The 14,730-nt window shown below is 46.7% G+C and overlaps 1 non-coding gene across 1 annotated transcript; it reads left to right on the top strand.

Annotated features, from left to right (window-relative positions):
• The first annotated feature begins 3,929 nt into the window (after positions 1-3,929).
• Positions 3,930-4,002, top strand: TRNAM-CAU. Its single transcript has one exon. It is a non-coding gene; the product is annotated as a tRNA-Met (tRNA).
• The last annotated feature ends 10,728 nt before the right edge of the window (positions 4,003-14,730 follow it).

The following is a 14,730-nucleotide window of genomic DNA, read 5'->3' as shown; positions in this document are numbered from 1 at the left end:
GCTCTAATAAATAAAAGATAGATAGATGGATAGATAGATAGATCGATCAATCGATCGATCCTGTTGGTTCTGTTTCTCTGGAGAACCATGGTTAATGCAGCTGCCTTTTTTTTTCCTACACACAAACTGTATATAAATGGTGATAACAGCTATATTCATATTAGCCCAGAAATGGAAATAATAACTTTTATGTCCATCAACAGGGGATAGAGAAACAAATTATGATCTATCCATACAATGAAATTCTACTAAAGCAATAAAAAGGAACCCCTGTTGGTATACACAAGAACATGGATAAATCTCAAAAGTATTATGCCCAGTGAACAAAGCCAGACACAAAAGACCACGTACTATATGGTTCTATGTATGTGGAACTCTAGAAAAAGGTGAATCTGATATATAGTGACTGAGAGCATATCTGTGGTGGCTGGGACCAGGTACAAGAACATGGGGGTGATAGAAATGTGTCCCATATCATCGTTATGTTGGTAGTTACATGGGTGTATAGATCTGTGAAACTCATCAAACTATATACTTAAATGGATGCATTTTATTTAGGTAAATTTCACCTCATTAAAGTTGAAAATGCAGGGGCGCCTGGGTGGCTCAGTCAGTTAAACATCTGCATTTGGCTCAGGTCATGACCCCAGGGTCCTGGGATTGAGCCCCTGCATCAGGCTCCCTGCTCAGCAGGAAGCCTGCTTCTCCTTCTCCTCCCATTCCTGCTCTCTTTCGCTCTCGCTCTCTCTCTCAAAATAAATAAATAAAATCTTTTTAAAAATTGAAAATGCAGGGGCACCTGGGTGGCTCAGTCGTTAAGCATCTGCCTTCGGCTCAGGTCAGGATCCCGGGGTCCTGGGATTGAGCCCTGCGTCGGGCTCCCTGCTCCGCGGGAAACCTGCTTCTCCCTCTCCCACTCCCCCTGCTTGTGTTCCCTCTCTCGCTATGTCTCTTTCTGTCAAATAAATAAAATCTTTTAAAAAAAAAAGAAAAACTTTTTTTGATAAAATCTTTGGAAGGTGGTGTGAGTTAAATGCCTGGGAGTGAGGGCACCTAAGGAGGGTCAGGTTTGGCTGTTTAAAATACAAATATTGGGTGCCTGGGTGGCTCAGTTGTTAAGCGTCTGCCTTCGGTTCAGGTCATGATCTCAGGGTCCTGGGATCAAGCCCCACATCGGGCTCCCTGCTCCGCAGGAAGCCTGCTTCTCCCTCTCCCACTCCCCCTGCTTGTGTTCCCTCTCTCACTGTCTCTCTCTCTCTCTGTCAAATAAAAAAATAAAATCTTTTAAAAAAAATTAAAAATGCAAAAAAAAATGTGTTTTTTTTATTTTGAAGTGGGTCACATAGGTGGATATAATCCAAGTATATATAAATAAAGAAATGGAGGAAAGAGAGGCTGAACGTAGGATGAAGCCAGGAGAAAGTCAACTCACAAAGCGCACATTGATCACTTGATTCAGGGAGCTGCAAATTGGGGCTGAGCTTCCCAGAAGCCAAAGCAAAAAAAGAAAAAGAAATGTTTACAAGCTTTCATATGTCCACAAGAGAACATCACAGTGCTCATAAAATAAAATTGCATCACAGAGATATGGTGGCTTGGAAATATTATGGGAACACAGAGAAGGAAATGACTAATTCTGTTTGGGAAAACCAGGAAATGTTACAGAGATGAGGGTTGGGGAAAAAAAAGAGCTAATGCTTGCTGTTTGGGGAGTATGGATGTTCGGGGAGGGGGATTGGGCTCCTGGAGGGGAAACAATCCGCTTAACTCATTTCCTAGATGCCCTTCAACTCCAAAGAGGTCGTGGTCTCAGGAAGCAGGAAGAAGGCTGGGGCCCAGCCCGCGTCTCTGCGGGGGCCCAGGGAAGGAACAGTTGCCCCAGAGCCAGGAAAGGCCAGTCGTTTCTTTACCCACCAGTTCACCACGATCCATCCAAACGAGGGTCAGACCCCAGCTGGACTTCGTCTGGAAGGCCTTTGCCGGGTCAGCACGACCCCTTTCGCTGCAGGATTCAGGGGCAGTGGGGTGGGGGGTAGCCCAGAGAGTGTGGCGCTGCTGGGGAGGCGGAGCGGATTACTAGCCCACACAGAGCACTTGGGTCTTTTAGCTACCACTCTGGCTGGACTGCGCTCAATTATCAGCTGTGGGTCGTCCCTGCCCACACGGATGACCTCTCCTCCCAGCCGCGTTCCGCAGTCCGAGTCATGCCTGATTATCACCAGCTAATGAGAATTCCTGGCCTTGGTCAACTGCCCACACTCAGGAATTCGCTATTCATGAGAAATGTCAACTTTACGAAAACGAGTCCTGTGTGTCAGCTCTTTTTCCCACATTCAGGGTTTACAGCTGACAGGACTTTGTTTCACATGATTTGCTGAGGGGAAGAGGCCGTAATCCAGGAAACTGCTCTGACAAATCATCCCCTGGGCCAGCAAAGCATTCTGGAACATTCTTTTTATTTGTCCCCTTAGAAACCGTCTGGAAAGGGAAACCTTGGGATTTAAACAAGGCTAGAGTGGAAGACGGGATGCCTAAAGGGAGAGGAGAGCAGTACTGTGAGGACCCCCGCCCCACGCCCCTTTCTGTACACACAGAACGGCCCCCACGCCCCTTTCTGTACACACAGAACGGCCCCCACGCCAAGAGGAAAGCCAAAACCTCCATGTCAATCCCAGCGTCTGGCAGAGACGAGAGCCGCTACTCAGGACGAGGCCATTCCACACCGTGACCTTATTTCTCCTTCATTCAGAGGTTTGAAACTATAAAGTCATTGCTACCGAAGATGACAATCTGCTTTCTGGCCCTGGGTAGATAAATGGGGACAATATCAACAAAGCGCCAACCCCCCTCCAGAGAGCACACCTGTTCCACCTCTAGCCACGTGACTGTCTCTCTTTCTCCGAATCTGACTTCTGGACTAACAGAGGACGAATTTCATAACTGATAACGAGCGCTGTCCTGTAGACGGCCAGCAGGGCCTGTCCAGAGGACGCATATTCTAGGCCAAGAGGCTGGGAAGGGATGCTTCCTCAGGAGGGACCTTCCTTAAATGCAGAGACCCTGCATTGTAGGATGTTGGACATGGTAATTCTGGATGGAGCAAAGCACAGGAAATACTAAAGCTGTACAAACAGCGAGAACAGGAGGGCTGGGCTCCCACGGGCCCCTACCCGGCCCCCACCCCCAAGCAGTCCCAGCTCCCCCAGGGCCCATCCGGCCCCTGCCAGGTTCCCAAAGACCGTTGATATCATAGTCAACTACATCCTCATGGCTGTGTTTGTATGGCCCCTCGCAGCTTAGGACGGCTCCCCACCAAGCTTCCCACAGCCCAGCGGAGGAAGGCCCAGTGGCTGTGCTGAGATTGGGAAACCGAGGTCCAGAAAAAGGCCCCACATCACACAGGTAGTCAAGGGGAAAAGAGCCTAGTGGCCAACAGCCGGGACTTTGCAGTCAGAGGAAACTCTCTGAAATCATAGCCAGCTGCCTTCAGCTTGGTCGCTGGCTCGCTGGAGCTTGCCTCCTCCTCTGCGGTACGGCGTACCCTCCAGGAACAGGGTCCCAAGGCCACCCTGCCAGGCTTCACAGCTCAACCACTTGCCAGCTGAATGACTGTGGGCAGGTTACTTACCCCCTCTGCGCCTTCCTTTCCTCCCCGGTAAACCAGGAAGGATATTGGTACCCGGTGCACACATGACCCGGGAAACTCTCACACACATATGCGGAGAGAAAGAAGCCAGACGTAAAGGACCACACTGCATGATTCATCGATTTGATGTTTGAAAACGGGCCAATGGCTTCATGAGTATGGGGTTTTCTTGTGGGGTGCTGAAAACGCTTTGGAACTAGACAGAGGTGACGGTTGTAGAACATTGAGAATGTACTAAATACCGTTGCATTGTTTATTTTGGAAATGGTTAATTGGAGGGTGAGCCTGGCTGGCTCAGTCGGTAGAGCTTGTGACTCATGATCTCGGGGTTGTGAGTTCGATCCCCATGTTGGGTGTAGAGATTACTGAAAAATAAAATCTTCAAAAATAAATAAATAAACAAACAAAGTGGTGAATTTTGTTACATGAATCTCACCTTAGTAAAATTGTATTTATTGACTTACTTGTTTATTCAATGGGCCAAACTCACCTAACAGGCTAGAAGTCAAAAGAATGGTTACTTGAGGTTTAGGGGAAAATGGTAATAACTGGGAGGGGGGAAAATGGTAATAACTGGGAAGGGAGCCTTCTGGGAGATGCTCTGTATCTTGATCTAGGTGGTGGGTGGTCACATGGGTAAGAACTAATCAAGTTCCATGCTTGAGATTTATGCACTTAGAGGGTTGTTGTGATAATGAAATGTAATCCATGGCAAGCTCTTTAAATTAGCCCTGACACATAATAAGTGCTCAATATTTTTTTTTTAAGATTTATTTATTTTGAGAGAGAAAGAGAGTGTGTGTGTGCGTGCGCACACGTGCGTGAGCAGCAGGAGGGGCAGACGGAGAGAGAATCCTCAAGCAGACTCACCGCTAAGTGTGGAGCCCAACTCAGGGCTCGATCCCAGGACCCCGGGATCATGCCCTGAGACGAAATCAAGAGTGGACATTTAACTAACTGCCACCCAGGTGCCCCAGTGCTTCATATTCTATCTGAATAAGAAGATGGACGTTAGCTGAGCCTACTGTGGCGATCATTTCACAGTATATGTAAGTTAAACTATCGTGCTATATGCCTTAAACCTATGCAGTGATTTAAGTAAAGTATTTCTCAATAAAACTGGAAAAAAATAAAAATAAGTAAAATAAAATAAGAAAATGATAATTATCTCAAAAAATAAATGCTCAATAATTAGTAAGAATCATTAGTATGATTATTATCTCATACTGTTGGAGGACTGAATGAGACAATGCACATAAGACATTTAGTACAGGAGCTGGCTTTCCATACACATCCCCTAAATAGAAGCAATTTTCATGCATATTAAACTGGACCCAAACCTTATGGCTCAAGACTCAGAGCACTTCGCAAAGCACCATCCTGCCTACTCAAGAGGTTGGTTTGACATAAACCTTGGGGAAAGGAGCCAAGGATTTAAGAATTAGAGGTTGGTACAACATAGCACAGCCTCGGGATAAGCTGGGTTACCTCCCGCAGACCAGCCTGCATACAGGGGAAACCATTTACCCTCATACAGGCAGAACTTGAAAGGGAAAAGTCACCTCTGGGGAAAGACTGTCCTTGCTAAATCCTGCTGACAGGTGGCACCCACCCAGCTCATTAATGTGCTCCTTTTTTTTTTAAGATTTTATTTATTTATTGGAGAGAGAGAGAGACAGAGAGCAGGGGGAGGGGCAGAGGGAGAGGGAGAAGCAGACTCTCTGCTGAGCAGAGAGCCCAACATGGGGCTCGATCCCAGGACCCTGACATCATGACCTGAGCCAAAGTCAGACGCCCAACTGACTGAGCCACCCAGGCACCCCTAATACACTCTTTTGATAGGACTCTACATTGCCCAATTACATTTGATTGGCAAGCTTCATACAAACCCAAAAGAATGGCCTCCTCTCTGTTGGGCCACACTGTCCCAGGTACATACTCACTTCCCTGGGATTTATAAGGTGTGACAATTTTCACTCAGTTGCGTGTGTCTCCTTCCAAACCCCAGCTCCTTGCAGCAAGCAGTCCTGTGCCACCACCTTTTCAGCCCAAGCTTAGCTCCCAGAACACCACAGAGAATTAATATATATGTGAGGATTGGAGGGAGAGAATCAGGGGCTCCCTGATGGGGCAGACCCTTGAGAACAGAATCATTTCCCTACCTCTGATGATGAGAAGATTTGTTCAGGAAGGAAACACTGAAGCAGAAAGAGGCCAGTCTCGGGGCGGGGGGAAGTGCAGAAGCTTCCTGGCTCTTTCTGAGTCAGTTTAATTCCATTTAGAAAGGATTATCAAGATCCAGAAATTGCAGTAATTTTTGGCTTGGGGTCAGAGGGGAGAATGAAGTTAGGTGCAGAAAACATGGTTCTATGATGTTTTTTGTTTCCGTCATGGGTTCAGGTCTTACTCCTTATCTGCATGGCTTTTGCAAGCATATAATGCCAACCACAACACACTTTCATCTAGACTAAATGAATTTAGATCTTAAAAATAAATGCAACTCTTTACCTCCAAGGTCTTCCTCCCCAGAGCCCATAACTCCAGACTAATCATGAAAGAAGCATCGGACAAATCCCACCTGAGGAATATTCTACAAAATACCCACCCAGTACTCCTCAAGACTGTCAAGGTCATCCAAAACAAAGTCCAAGAAACTATCACAGCCAAGAAGAGCCTAAGGAGCCACAACACGAAATGTAATGTACTATTCTAGATGGAATCCTGGAATAATAAAAGGGCATTAGACAAAAACCAAGGAAATCTAAATAAAATGTGAATTTTAGTTATTAATAATATATCACTATTGGTTCATTAATTATAAAAAAATAAAAAGAAAAAAGTACCATTCTAAAATAAGACAATACTGGGGAAAACAGGTTGCATCGCATATGGGAACTCTGTACTATCTTTGCAATTTTTCTGCAACTCTATTCTAAAAAATAAAGTTTATTTTTTTGACAAAAATCACTGCAGAGCATTCTTCAAAATGTCAACAACCTTGTCCCACTCACCACCCCCTCCAAAATGGACCTGCTCATCAACACTAACACATCAGAGATTTTACCTGCCTTGTGTTTCTTCCCCCCACAGTGCTGGACCACACACCTGGGCCACCTCCCATTGCATTATTTCAAAAATCAAAATAACTCTAATATTTTTAGCCACACACTAAAATTTGCCTACTTCAGGTATCCGAACTTGAAAATTCAGTCATGTAAAAAAGCTATTGCTATTTTATTGCATGCCAAGCATCGAGAAATATCCATGAGAGAGACAAACGGGTCCCTTCCCTCCTGGGGCTTATAGTTACATCCTAGGATGCAGGGTAGGCAAGTGAGCCAATAAGGGGATGAGGGTGTGACAGTGACCGAGAACTTCTGCTCAGGGTTTGCTCCGGGGGCAGTGGTAGGTGGTCAGAAGCCATCCCCATACCCTTTGGCTCCACCTCTCTTTGGACCAGAAAGATGGTTAACTGACATTTGCTACAGCCTGTGGCATTCAGGTTAGAGATTTTTCCAGCCCTAGTGATTTGGGGCCCGAATCTTATCCTGAAGACAAAAGATTTCTTATGGAGGCTCCATTACTTCGACAAGTCATTAATAACTCTTCATCAGAAAAATTTGTCTTGAGTGTCTGGGGAGTATCCAGTGCTCTGCTAGAAGATGTTTATATTGTGAGAAAAGACCCAGGGAGCTCAAAGTCTAGCATCAGACATAAACCAGAAAACAGACTGTGAAAATACAGGGTGGGGAGAGCTAAGGTAGAGAGCCGAGGCCCGCAAGGCATCCCAGAGCCAGATTCCCTGAGTGGAGCCTTATTTAAAAATAACCTTTATTGAGAAATCATTTACATCAATCAAACCCATGTGTTTTAAGTGTACACGTCTATGAATTCGACAAATGTGTATATCTATGTAATCACCACCACTATCATGATGTAGAATATTTCCATCACCTTAAAAATTTCCTTGCACATCTTTATACACAATCCCTGCCCTCCCCACTCCCAAACCCTGGAAACCACTGATTGGTTTTCTGTTTTTATACCTTTGCCTTTCCTAGAACTTTCTGGAATCCTACAGTATGTAGTCTTTCTCATTTCTGGTTTCTTTCATTTAGCCTAATGCTTTTGAGATTCATCCATGTTGTTGGGTATATCAGTGCATTCCTTTTTGCTGTGGAGCAGTATTCTATCGTTTGGATATACCACAGTTCGTTTATCCATTCACCAGTTGATGGGCACTTGGATTGTTTCCAATATGGGGCCATTGTGAATAAAGCTGCTATTCAGATCAGTCTTAAAGGACAGTGGAGGTTATTCAGTTAGAGAAGAATGTTCTAGAAAGGGACATCAGCAAAGGGAGGATGAGGAAGATGAGGCTGGAGAGACAGAAGGAACAGCAAGGGCACCAGTGCTAAGGGAAGGCAATGGTAAGACATGGAAAGATTTTCAGCAGAAGGATCACTTGATCTAGCTTGTAGATTGGAGTCTGACGATGAGCTCCTGAGGGTTGGAACTGGTTGTTGGTGATGCCTGCCAGACATCCAGGTAGGGAGATTTAATGAGAAGTGGGAAAAGAGCTGTGCTAAATTAACAGTTGTTATGTAATGGTTGAAGCCATGGGCGTTGGTGAGTTCAACCAGGCAAAGCACATACAGTGAGGAGTTAGTGGGTGCTCATCTGTCTCTCCCATGAGCATGGAAGAACCAAGCTGAGCATAGTGCAGTGGTTAAGAAGATGAATTCTGGATCCAGACTTCTGGGCTTCAAATGCCAACTGTGTGACATGAGGCAACTCACTTGATCTGTTTCCTTATCCATAAAATGGATTATAATATACCTATCAGAGGGCTGATATAAGGGTTAACCGAGTTCATTCATTCCTAGCTCTTAGAACATCATCAGACACTTGCACATAAAAAGTGCTACATAAGTTTCAGCTACTATTAATACAAAAAATCCAGAAAGTAAGTATCAGAGAGACCTAAATTTGAATGCCATCTCCATTCATGGCAAGCTGAAAGACACTGAGAAATTTAACATCTCGGGGCACCTGGGTGGCTCAGTTGGTTGAGTGTCTGCCTTCAGCTCAGGTCATGATCCCAGGGTCCTGGGATTGAGCCCCACAGCAGGCTCTCTGCTCAGCGGGGAGTCTGCTTCTCCCTCTGTACCCCCCAGCTCGTGCTCACTCTCTCTTGTTCTCTTTCTCTATCTCGAATAAATAATAAAAAAAGAAAGAAAAGAAAAGAAATTTAACATCTCTGAGCTGAAAGTCCCTTACCTGAAAAATGAGGATAATAATTGTTACCTCACAAAGTTACTGGAAGGAATAAATGAGTACAAGATTAAAAGTAGAAACCATCAGAGACCTCTCCCTCCAGGGTTAATCTTTGTTTCCTCCTCTCCTCCTCTATGTTCCCATGAAACACTATTCATATTCTTTCCAGCACTTTCCTCACCACTAGGATAAACCGTTTGCTGATGTATTAGTCAGGATGGACTAGGTTATGCTGTAGTAACAAATAGCCCCAATTCTCAGTTTTGGGGTTTATAAACAGCACAGGTTTATTTCTCATTCTACCCTATGTGTCCAGTGCAGATTGGTTGCTCCTCTGTTCCGCTTCACTCTGGAACCCAACTGGACAGTGGCAGCCAGTTTGGGGGATATTGCCAGTTGTGATGAGAGAGGGAAACAAAAAATATGTTTAAAAAGGTGTTGACTTTTAAGGCTTCTACCCAGAAGTGGTACACATCCATTCTTTTCCCATTTCATTGTTCAAAGCAAGTTAAATGACCACATGCTGGTTGACCATGACAACGATGTGCCATTTTCCTAAAAGAGGGACAGTAATACTCGATCACCAATGAGCTGCATCTGCCACTCCACTGAAAGCCTCTGGAATGAAGCACTGAGCACAAGTCACAGCCACACTCCCTTGCTTGGCATCATGCCTTTGAGGTTTGATGAATTAAGCAAGACTGAGAGTTCTTTAATTTGGCCTGGAGCACATAGGTTTACTTGGCCCCGGAGTGGAAAGTCCTCCTATAGTCACTGCTCCTGTAGAAAAGTGAATGAGCCTGCTATCACCAGAGGACAAGTCCCCTTTCCAAGTCACCAGAAGGCGGTGTGTCTGCTGGTGGATAAGGAAACTCCTACAGGTGCGACCTGTTTCCCAGGGGACCGAGCACCTTTTGTATGCGGGCACAAGAACATTATTCAGCAAGTGCTCTACAAACATTGTTGCATTTGATCTTCAAAACATGGCTGTGAACCATATGATGCAGGCAGGTAGCAGCATCCCTAGGGGGCAGATGAGGCCATGGAGACAGTGGAAATCCTTGTGCATTGCTGGTAAAAATACAAAACAGTGTAGCCACTGTGGAGAAGAGCATGGTGGTTCCTCCAAAAGCTAAACATAGAATTACTATATGAATCAGCAATTCCAGGGGGTATACATCCGAAAGAGATGGAAGCAGGGACTCAAACCGGTATTTACACACCAATGTTCATAGCTGCATTATTCACAATAGCCAAAAGGTAGAAGCAACCAAGTGTTCATTGAATGGGAATGTAGTTAAGGCCACAGACGCGTACACTTAAAAAATGGTTACGATGGTAAATTTTATGTCATGTATATCTTACCATGATGATAGTAATAGTAAAAGGACAGAGTCGAGTAACTTGCCCAAGGGCACACAGGCAGGAAAAGGAAGACCTGGGGCTTAGGAATTGGAGGCCAGGGTTTATCTTCCAATATTACATGACTTCTCACTGTCCCTGGCTCCGTCTCTGTGCCAACGTGCGTATCCTGCTTCCCTCAGTTCCCTCAGCACCTGACTATGGGATATCTCCCTTACCCAGACCTAACCCTAGGAGCTAGAACATAGTGTCCTATGTCACTGATTCACTCACTCATTCATTCATTCATTCATTCATTCATTCAGCAAACAGTATCAGAACGTTCGCTATGCATCAGGCCTTCCCTATGTTCTAGCTGTCAGGGATGAACAGAGCCCAGTCCTAGCTCTCCAGGCCAGACACTCTGTGCACAAAGTCCTGGAAAATAGGGGTGAGCAGGAAGATACAGAAATGCAGGGGAGGAGGCTCTCAACTCTGTCTGGAGACATCAAGGAAGGCTTTCAAGGGGAGAAGACATTTGATCTGAGCCTTGGAACATAAGCAGGAGTTTTCCAGGAGGAGAAGGAGAAACATATTCCATAGGGAGGGAGCACGGGGTACAAAGTTGCGGTGACAAGACCAAACAGAGGCCGAGGCAGAACCCAAGTCGTTGAGGCCAGGCCAGACACTTGGGAAGCCAAGAAGTTTGCAGGGACCACATCACATCATGGAGGACCTTCTATGTCAGAAGAGACTCTCATTGTCTTCTTATGGGCAGTGGGGAGCCATTGCAGGATTAAACAGGGGAATGGCATGATCAGCTCATAGGGAGTCAAGGCCAGAGGCAGGAAGTACAACAACAACAATGTCGTCAAAGCGCAGGCAAGACATAAGAAAGGCCTGAACCAGGAGATGGCAATGGCTATGAAGAGATGAGGAGATGAAGCCAACTGGGAAGTCAGCTCCACAGGACAGAGATTTTTCCGTGGTTCATTGCTCTGTGCTCATTCCCTGGCACCCAGTGGGTGCTCATATTTATTGAGTGACCAGTAAATATTTGTTGAATGGTTAACACCAGAGACAGCTCAGAAGCAGAGGAAACAGGGCCCTGAACAAGTGGACGGACATTGAATGAATGAGGAATTACGGAAAAGCAGAATCTAAAATGATTCCCAGGGTTTTGTGCTGAGCAACCAACTAGGCTGAAATCTGTGTCTCATCAAGATAGGGAACTTGGAAGTGAAAGAAGTGGTAGGTTGGACGATGACGCTTGCAGCTTTGGGCTCTCCAAGCCTCGGGTGAGATGGTTGATCATCCAGGTGGAGAGGACAGACACCCAGGTGCCCTGGATTTACAGATCCTGAGTTGGAAGGTGAGATCTGGGCTGGAGAGAGGCATTTCCTCCAGGAACAGTAGGCTTTATGGTTTGGCCCAAATTTCCTTTTCAAGCTATGGAAGCAGTCGGGTCTCTGCTAGCCTCTTCCCCTTGGAAAAATCCCAGAGAAGGTGGTACACACCGGCCCATGCGGACTCAGCCTCTCAGCCTCTGGCCACACTCTTCCCTCCTCAAAGCCGGTGCCTTGCTAGGCTTCCTCCTTCCGTCTGCTCAGCCTCCAGGAGGATCCCACCTCCCTCCTCTGTCCTGGAGCGGCCCCCAGCCAGCCCAGCCCACAGAAGTCTGACCTCCAGGGTCTACGTTCCTGTGGCATTTGCATGGACACCCACACTGCGCCCTTTCACGCTATAGTGGTGTCCCTTTGGGTCTGGGCATGCGTCACAGCTCGTCCGTCTCCCACTGAGTGCCTACTGCATGCGAGGCTCGAGCCTGTGGCGTGGTCCCCTAACTGCCCCACTGCCCTCAGGGGTAAGGACATCAGCCCCCTAACCCGTCTCCCTCCTCCAATCTCGCCTCCTCTCCAGATCAGTCCAGTGCATCTCCAGCCCATCTGCCAGAGCCAGGCGCTTGAACCCAGGTCGGACATCCCTCCCCTACCCGAAAACTTCCTAGAGGTCAGCAAGGCCACAGGGCAAAAGCCAGGCTCCTCGGCCTGGCATATGAACTTCCTTTGAGCTAGCCCCAACCTATGCTTTCAGTCTGACTCTCCGCTCTGCGGCCCCTGCAAACCTAACAGTCTGGCTGATTTCACTTCCCCGCCAGAGCCTGCCTCTGTCGTCTACCAGCCCTGTCACCATGGGCAAGTTCTCGAAGCTTTCTGGGCCTCCGTGGAATAAAGGTCATAACAGTATCTACGTCTAGGACTGCCGCGAGGATGAAGCGAGTCAATGTTTGCGAAGTGTAACGGGGCTGGGCTCTTAGGGCCGGGTCTGTGGCCATTATTGGCACCCCTGTTCCCTTTCTCTAGCATCTCCTTCGGCAGCACCGAAAATTCGCAGAGTGCAGGCCTCTGACCTTAAAGAGCCCTCTCACATGCCACCCAGCCCCCCACTGCCCAGAGACCCGTGGCACTGTCTGCATTTCCGCAGGAGCCCAGTGATTTCCGTTCATCCATCAGCAGACAGTAAGCTCCCGCGGATAGACACCGCGGCCCGTCCCCTTCTGGAAACCCCCACGCCTCTCAGCAGAGCTCTGGTATAGGCAGGGCAGCGTGATTAGTGAAAGCGGAGTCTGACAGTCTCAAGCGCACACCTTGGCTCCGACACCAACTCGCTGTGCAAACTGGGATAAGTTACTGAACCTTTCTGAGCCCTGATGTCTACTGACTCACTCTCACCGAGTTGCTACGGGAACAAGTCCACTAATGGCCCAGAGGAGGCCCTCGACCAAGGTCAGTTTCCTTTCCACCCTTAATACATGTTGAGTTCTTCCACAGCTTGAATGGAAGCATCCAGAGGGCAGGGACCATGTCTCGGTCCTATAAATGCGGGGATACGTGCGTGCTCGTCATAGTAGTTGCTCAATAAACATGTGAGCCACAGCAGTACGAGGCTAGAAAGAAGCAGTCTCCTGTGAAGTCGCTCCTCGGCCCCTGGGTCAGGGTGGCAAGGGTCAACGTCTAAGTGACCCTGGGGCGGGCGGGCAAGGTGGCGGCTGGAGGGAGCAGGAGGACTAGAGCGAATTTGATTGGTGGCTGACTTGCCTCGGGGCACAAGTTCTGCCACCGGCCTCCTTTTAAAGGGGGATTAAAGGCTCCTGCTCTCAGGGGGCTCCCAGAGTCCCTTTCCACGGCCACCTCCAGAGGATGTGAGACACAGCAGAGGCTCCAGACACCAGCCAGACCCGGCAGTATCTCCCTTCCGGCTACAGGAGGGAGAGAGGAAGCCATCCCTGCCCTGGATCCAGCTCTATTTGCTTTGCGAGGCAAGGCCATCCCTGCGGGCTGTGTCCTGTGGCCCCGCGCCAGGCTGGTATGTAATATGCTCTGCCACCCTCTCGTTACCTAATGCTTTCCTAATCTGCAGTTTACGCAAGACGGGTACAAATCTCTGAGAACACCAAGAGAAACACCCCACCAGGCACCTCCCGGACCAGCCTGCACCCCACGTCTGCACTGGTGGCTTCATCACGGAGCTGCTCACTGCCCATTCCCACACGGCCACTCGGTGGGTCACGCAGAGCTCCATCTCTCCCGCGAGGCTTCGCCCCTTCTCTGCCATCCCAATCTGTGCCTTCGCCCCTTCTCTGCCGTCTCTCGTAATGGATCGGAAATTCTATTCTATACGGAATGGTGGGCAAAGCCTTACATCTTTCTGTCTTGCTACAGTAAAGTAGATCTTTCAACAAATGTTCCTGGAACAATTGGACAATTGAGATATGTATCTATGTAGATATATATATACTTAGTTCATATCACATATAAAAGTCAACGCAAGGTCTCAAAATGGATCATTGACCTAAATATAAAACCTCAAACTCTAAAGCTTTTAGAAAAAAGTAAATGTAGGATAGATACAAGCTTTGTAGCATTGGATTAGGTAGAACTTTTCCTATAACAGCAAATATGTAAACCATAAAAGTGGGAAATTGGGCTTAATAAAAATGAAAAACTCTTTTCTTTGTCTGTTTGTCTTGTTTCTTAAATTCCACATATGAGTGAAATCATATGGTATTTGTCTTTCTCTGACTGACCTATTTCATTTAGCATTATATCCTCTAGATCCATCCATGTTGTTGCAAATGGCAAGATTTCACTCTTTTTCACAGTCGAGTATTATTCCATTATATATAATATAATATAATATAACATAACATAATATAATATATAATGGAATATAATATATATATCACATCTTCTTTATGCAGACAAACGAAAAAAAAAGACTCTTAGCTAAGGAGAACAAACTGATGGTTATCGGAGGGGTGGTGGGTGGGGGGATGGGGAAATAGGTGATGGGGATTAAGAGTACACTTGTCATTATGAGCACTGAGTGATGTATGGAATTGTTGAATCACTATATTGTACACTCAAAACTAATATAACACTGTATATTGATTATACTAGGATTTT

This window comes from Neomonachus schauinslandi, chromosome 4 (assembly GCF_002201575.2).
Source record: "Neomonachus schauinslandi chromosome 4, ASM220157v2, whole genome shotgun sequence".
Classification (NCBI taxonomy): Eukaryota; Metazoa; Chordata; class Mammalia; order Carnivora; family Phocidae; genus Neomonachus; species Neomonachus schauinslandi.
The sequence above is the reverse complement of the archived record's forward strand: the minus strand, read 5'-3'. Positions and strand labels throughout refer to the sequence as shown.